The 6000-nt window shown below is 41.1% G+C and overlaps 1 protein-coding gene across 3 annotated transcripts in view; it reads right to left on the bottom strand.

The window, feature by feature from the left end:
• The window catches only part of SIX2 (SIX homeobox 2), a 110052-nt gene extending 105498 nt beyond the window's left edge, over positions 1 to 4554 (bottom strand). For 2 of the 3 annotated variants that reach the window (XR_005595458.1, XR_005595457.1), the window contains exons 1-2: positions 4426 to 4554; positions 3043 to 3193 (exon numbers count right to left, since the gene is read on the bottom strand). The gene's annotated coding sequence lies outside the window, so the exon portion shown is untranslated. The remainder of the gene's footprint in view (positions 1 to 3042; positions 3194 to 4425) is intronic. The other variant, XR_005595456.1, reaches the window with a different exon arrangement.
• Between the last annotated feature and the right edge of the window lie 1446 nt (positions 4555 to 6000).

Genomic DNA, 6000 nt, shown 5'->3' on the forward strand with positions numbered 1-6000 from the left:
GAAGTGTGATCTATTTAACCATTCCATTTGCATTACAATGTGCTGTGTGTGGATTAGGCTAGGCAATGCTACAGTAAATTAAAATCTGCTGGGAAATTGTTAATGTATTAAACCAGTAGGAGTTCATTGGCAAGTTACAGCACGATAGATGTCTGCTGAATATTACCAGGCAATATTTAGAGTTTGGACTAAAAGAGGAAGATTCCTTCCAGCAATAACTGACTGATGGAGAGGGCACTTCCTGATTGTTAACAGCTGACTGGAAGAGTAGAGACCAGAGGCAAAACAGGTTATGAGACAACATCTCATGACAGAGTCTGTTCTCATGAGATTTTGGACCAAAATATAGACCAAGGAAGTGGGGATCTGTTCAAATAAACTTTGGCATGAGCACCCAGACTTCCTGAATATTAACTAAATCAAAATGAATTGCCAGACATTTTATAATATTATGCACAGCATCCAACATAAATGTCTACTATGTTTTTATAGTGAATTGCAACTGTGGTCTAAGATTACTTTCCCGTATTTTTCCAACAAACACTTCCTGATACAGTTTTCTGGATTGCTGTAGTAGCCTTTACTGAAGGGAAGTTCCTCAGTAACCCAATGTTAGGATGTTCCATTGTAATACAATATGTTCACTAGGAAACATGGTAGTATACTCATCTACTTAAGATAGATGTGAACACTCATTTGTTAATATCTGTAATCAGCCCTTTTTGTTTTAATCACCTCTTGAAACATTGTACCACTGTTATATATATTACATCAAAAGTTTTCATACTTCATTAAAGAATAAGTAGGCATTCCTGAGAAGATGAACTCTTTGTTCAATCAAAATTTAGGAAATTATCCTTCTTTCTATGATGTTCAATACCATCTACATCAGAGTTTCACACACCTTTGTGCCATAACATTGTTCTCTGCTTCTTCAACTCATGACACTCTTAGATTTGTACTCCCTGTATGGCCAAGACCAGGGTGAAATATCTGCAATCATTTTTCTTTTTAAATCAGATTGTATAAATTCAGACAGGGAATGGGCTGCATTGCTCTGAACTGCATTAATGAAGTACCATCTCTCCCCACCCCCCTCCACTTTCCTTCCAATAATAATGATGGGTGTAAAGCAGAGTAGCACCAGAAATACAAAAAGAAGTCATCACATTTTTTAAACTATTCTTCATTCAATCCATGTCTTCTGTTCCTAATTGGATCCTCTGATAAATCTATTATATGCATCGTATGTTCCTTGTACAATACTGCAATCCAGCAAAGAGAACATTAATGAATACAATGTGTGTGACCATGCACTAAGATGGAGTCTATGTCAATTGCTGTTGGCTAGAATTGTTTGGGGAAATGATGATATATTGGTGCAACTAGTGTTCTAGTTTACCCTGGGTTTAATGAATTAATCTGGAGACCACAAATAATGAAGAACACAGACTGCTGTATGATTAACTTTCACTCCTTAGTGACTCTGTCTATGCTTAAGAAAAGTTAGCATTAGTTAAGAACATCCAACTGGTTTCTGGTGAGCCATTAATACACCCAATTCACACATACTTTGGAATGTTTTAATCCCTTGTCACATGGCACAGGAAATCTCTCTTTGTGACGTTCCCCCCTCACTCTCTCATGGGACACACTCGTCTTGCTTTTGGTATGAAAATTGCCTTTTGAAACTGCTCCTTGTTGAGTTGACCTCTTGCCCTTCAATTGGAAGGTTGTCATGCCCTGGAAACTGGTTCTTCTAGTGACTTCTAATGAACTAAAACATCATTCTCCTACAGTAAAGCACTACTAGTAGAAATACAGTATAGTACCTGCATTAGCTGTTTAAAGAATTCAGTGCTTCTTTGAGAAAAGGAAATGCAGGACAGACCTAAAGCCATTAAACAGGGGACATGAAAGGGTGCATTACACATGCCAGAAGGATTAATGTCCCTTTATCTAATGACCTAATTAATGTTTTTATAATTTAGCTTGCTCTTAGAGAGCTTTCAGTGTGCACAATATTTGCAGATAAAACATGAATTCTAATTCATTAGGACGTTGCTTCTTCTGATCCTATTAATACAAAACATAACCCCCATGTAATCTTTAAAAAGTCGGTTATTTCAGCACATTGTACGAATGTAGGCTTTTCTCAAAGAAACTTCAAGGGACATACCAAGAAGCATTCTAAGAAATGCTGTGGCTCAAGAACTAATGCTCAGGAAAACAACAAACAAATAAAAGGCAGGATTTGCACAGGAAAGAGAAACTGATAAAACTGAGTCAAAGGAAGCAAGCACTTAAGGGGACAGAACAACTCAGCCAACCCAATCATCAAGGCCACAATCTTGTCTAGCATTCAATAAAATCTGGAGATTGATACTTTGATCAAACCATTAATAAGCTGATCACCTACCGACATTTGTCACAATGATCTGGAACATGATTAGATTTTGGGCTCTGACTAATATGCTTAAGACGTGAACACAAATCACACACCTACTGAGGTACACACTCCTTTCCATTTCACACAGTTCAGATACAAAAGGAACAAAGTATCAGAGGAGTAGCCGTGTCAGTCTGGATCTGTAAAAAGCAACAAAGAGTCCTGTGGCACCTTATAGACTAACAGACGTATTGGAGCATACGCTTTCATGGGTGAATACCCACTTCATCAGATGCCTGGACGCAAGGAACAAAGATAACACCAACTCAAGTCTGCTGTGGAGACAGGTTCTGGTATTCAAGTCCTAAATTTAACATTAGACAACTGTCCTTGACTAGGGGTCACGATGACTCTCCCCTTTCTTTATGGCTAACTGGGAGGTCCTTAAACTCTTCTCTGTTGTAACATGGGGTAATGGTATGAGAAATGTTTGAGAGCTATTGACATGAGACATTTGATGCAGCAGACAGAAGGTCAGGTGATCTTGGCTGTGTTCCCAGCTCTGCCCCTGATTAGCTATATGATCTTGGCCAAGTCACCTAACCTATCCAAGACCTCTTTCACATCTATAAAATTGGAATAAAAATACTTACCTTTAATCCTTCCTTGGAAAGGAGAGTTGTGATTTGCTCCTTTGGAGGCTACAGGGAACTGAAGATGGACAAGGAGCTGTAAGATACTTCAAAAACTCAGATTCTGTCCTCCGAAGGCACAGAATTCTTTATTATCTCAGACAGCACACACCTGTAATGCAGAGCAGAGACAGACTCAGGAGCATAGATGACTCATGCCTCCTATACTGGGGGGCACAATCTAAAGGGGCCACCTCACATGTCTCCTCTGACCAGAAACCTCCCTGCCCTGCACTCAGCCCGGGCCACTGAGCTCTCCCCACCCCACCAGAGTTACTTGCAGGGGAAGGGGAGGGTCTGTTCTTCTCCCACTGTGCCTCCCCACATCGCATGCTCAGCCGCTTTCCCTGGCAGCCGTCCTGGGCAGGGAGTGGAATGGAGTCGCTTCTCACACCAGCTGAAGCTGGACACTCTGGGTCTATGTTCTGTGCAGCGCAGAGAGCCTGTCTGGGGTGGCGGCCTGCCCTGCCCCCTCTGCTTCCCACCTGGGCCTAACTTTTTGGGGACAAGAGCCAAGCCAGCCTGGCAGCCACGACCCATCAGGGAGTGTGTGTGTGTGGGGGGGGGGGGCGCAGGCTGCCTCCCCAGCCAGGCTCTCTCTCAGGCAGCCGCTGTGCTGCACACAACAGTGACCCAGAGTGGCCAGGGTGAGAAGCAGCTAGTCCCGCCCCTTCCATTCCCCACCCGGGCCTGGCTGCCAGGGACAGGGGCTGAGCATGCTGGGGGGCAGGCACAATGGGAGAAGGGAGCCCTTCTCCTTCCCCTCCCCCTGGTAGGCCCAGCAGACCCCATATCCCCCCTGCCACATCACTTATGCTCAGGGGTCTGTATTAACCAGGGCTCAAACTAAAATGTCTCAGACATAGTTTAGCATGGTTGAGCACCTTGATTCAGTAGCCTAATAACTGTGAGCCATGTAGTTTAAACTGTTCTGCTCCTTTACAGTACATAGACTTCAAGGCCTGGCCTAACACAGAGTAAAACAACAAACAGCAACATATTTTCTGTAACCACATATTTCTAACACTTTGAACCATTTTATATTTAGGCAATACATGTTTTAAAAGTCTTTAAAGCATAAACATATAGCACACGTCTGCAATGTAGCATAGAGAGAGACTCCTGAGTCTGTATGAAACAGAGCTCAAACTACAATTCAGTGGCAAAAACCTATGTTAACACAGAGTTAAGGTTGCTCGGTGGTATGTTGTTCCCTCGCAGAATGTTGAGTTGAGCAAAACTCAAACGTGTGAAAACCAGAAAACACAGAGTCAAGGTCGCCCACGCAAACTTAAGTCTGCCCTCTTTCAACAATGCCCCAATATACCTTGTTAACACACATACCTTTCTCTGACAACCCCACAGTTGCTGAAATGGATTAACTCTTCATCTCCTTTTACAATCCACTCTCTCTCTCACCACAGGACTCCATCTAACGCTATTAAAGCACACAGAGAGAGAGAGAGCACGTAGTAACAGACCATATCCTCTGTGGATTGGGCATAGAGGGGGATATATAACGCTCACCTGCAATATCATGTGACAGCAGAAACAGAGAAAATTGTTATTAATGCTGCTCATTCTCATAACACTCATCTACCTCTCACGGGGCATTTCTGATGAGTAATTAGTTCATACTTGTACAGTGCTTTGAAAACTGTAAAGAACTGTATAATTCCTCTTATGCCTTTTCTTATGTCTTTCTTCCAGGGCATGCAAAACAAGTTCAATGTGAGAGTCTCCTGTTGAGATTTCTCTTAAACGGCTTTCCTGAATTTCCAGCCCGATAGCAGGGTTAGGATTCTCACGGAGCCCGCACAGCAACAAAAATGAACAATATGAGCTAAGGTTTCTCTGGTGCAGAGGTAATGAGTGGGATTTCATTGAATGTAGTTAAATACTGTTGCTCGGCAGAATGAGTGCAAACTATTTTTGCTTTTTTAGTTAGCTTTCTGCTGAATTATCACAATTAAATTTGTCAGAGAATCCCAGCTTCAATAGCGTGGGTAGCTACTGATGATATCTGACTAATCATCTCTCCGTCTACAGCTTTTTGGCAGATGAACAGCACCCACTCCAAAAAAAAAGAAAAAAAAGATAAAAGCATGTTTGATGCTTAACACTTCAGAAAGTTTTGTTTGTGCATGAGGAACGAGGGACAAAACTGGAAGTACCCTTTATTTATCGAACTTGTGCCACATTCTACTATCCGTCAAATCCATGACTCTACGTATTTGCATTTGACTGAAGGAAGCACCTAGCACAAAGAGTTATTTCCACTGATCTAGAGACGAACACACAGGAAAGCAGAAAGCAAAGCAAGATTAAAAACCTAAAAAGAAAGTGAGCCCATTAAAGCTTAACTGCCTACTTTTTATTGCTTGTGGTAATAGATAATTGGCCATCTACTGTACAGTATATTATTTCATTACCTTAATAACTTGGCTCTACAGAAAAACTTTTCACACAGCAACTTGGCTCCAAACTGTTAACTTTTTTTTATTAATGGTAATAAAACAACAATCAACCCACAATAATTTATCCCGTCATACCCTAGTGACTTGAAGTATGTAGCCTTCTTCTGAACTCTATTAACTTCCCTGGATTCTAATGATATCTTATATTCTTCTAGAAATTGTAAACACCATCCACTCATCTAAATGGAGAATTTTTAATACACAACATTAGGCTTTTAAATTGTAAAGTCATAAAATTTGCCTGTCAGATCTCCTTAGTCACGTTCACCTAAAACACTTTCGAAAATATTAACTATTAATTTCATTTTCTCGGTGGGCTTTGGTTAGTGACAAAATCCCCAAGATAAATTCAAATTAATTTGTGTGTAGTAGCTAAATGCCTAATCCTGAATAAGGTATTTTAGGTTCTCTGTCAAAATGCTTCAAAAGCAGATATTCTGGT

This window comes from Mauremys reevesii, linkage group 3 (genome assembly GCF_016161935.1).
Source record: "Mauremys reevesii isolate NIE-2019 linkage group 3, ASM1616193v1, whole genome shotgun sequence".
Lineage (NCBI taxonomy): Eukaryota > Metazoa > Chordata > Testudines > Geoemydidae > Mauremys > Mauremys reevesii.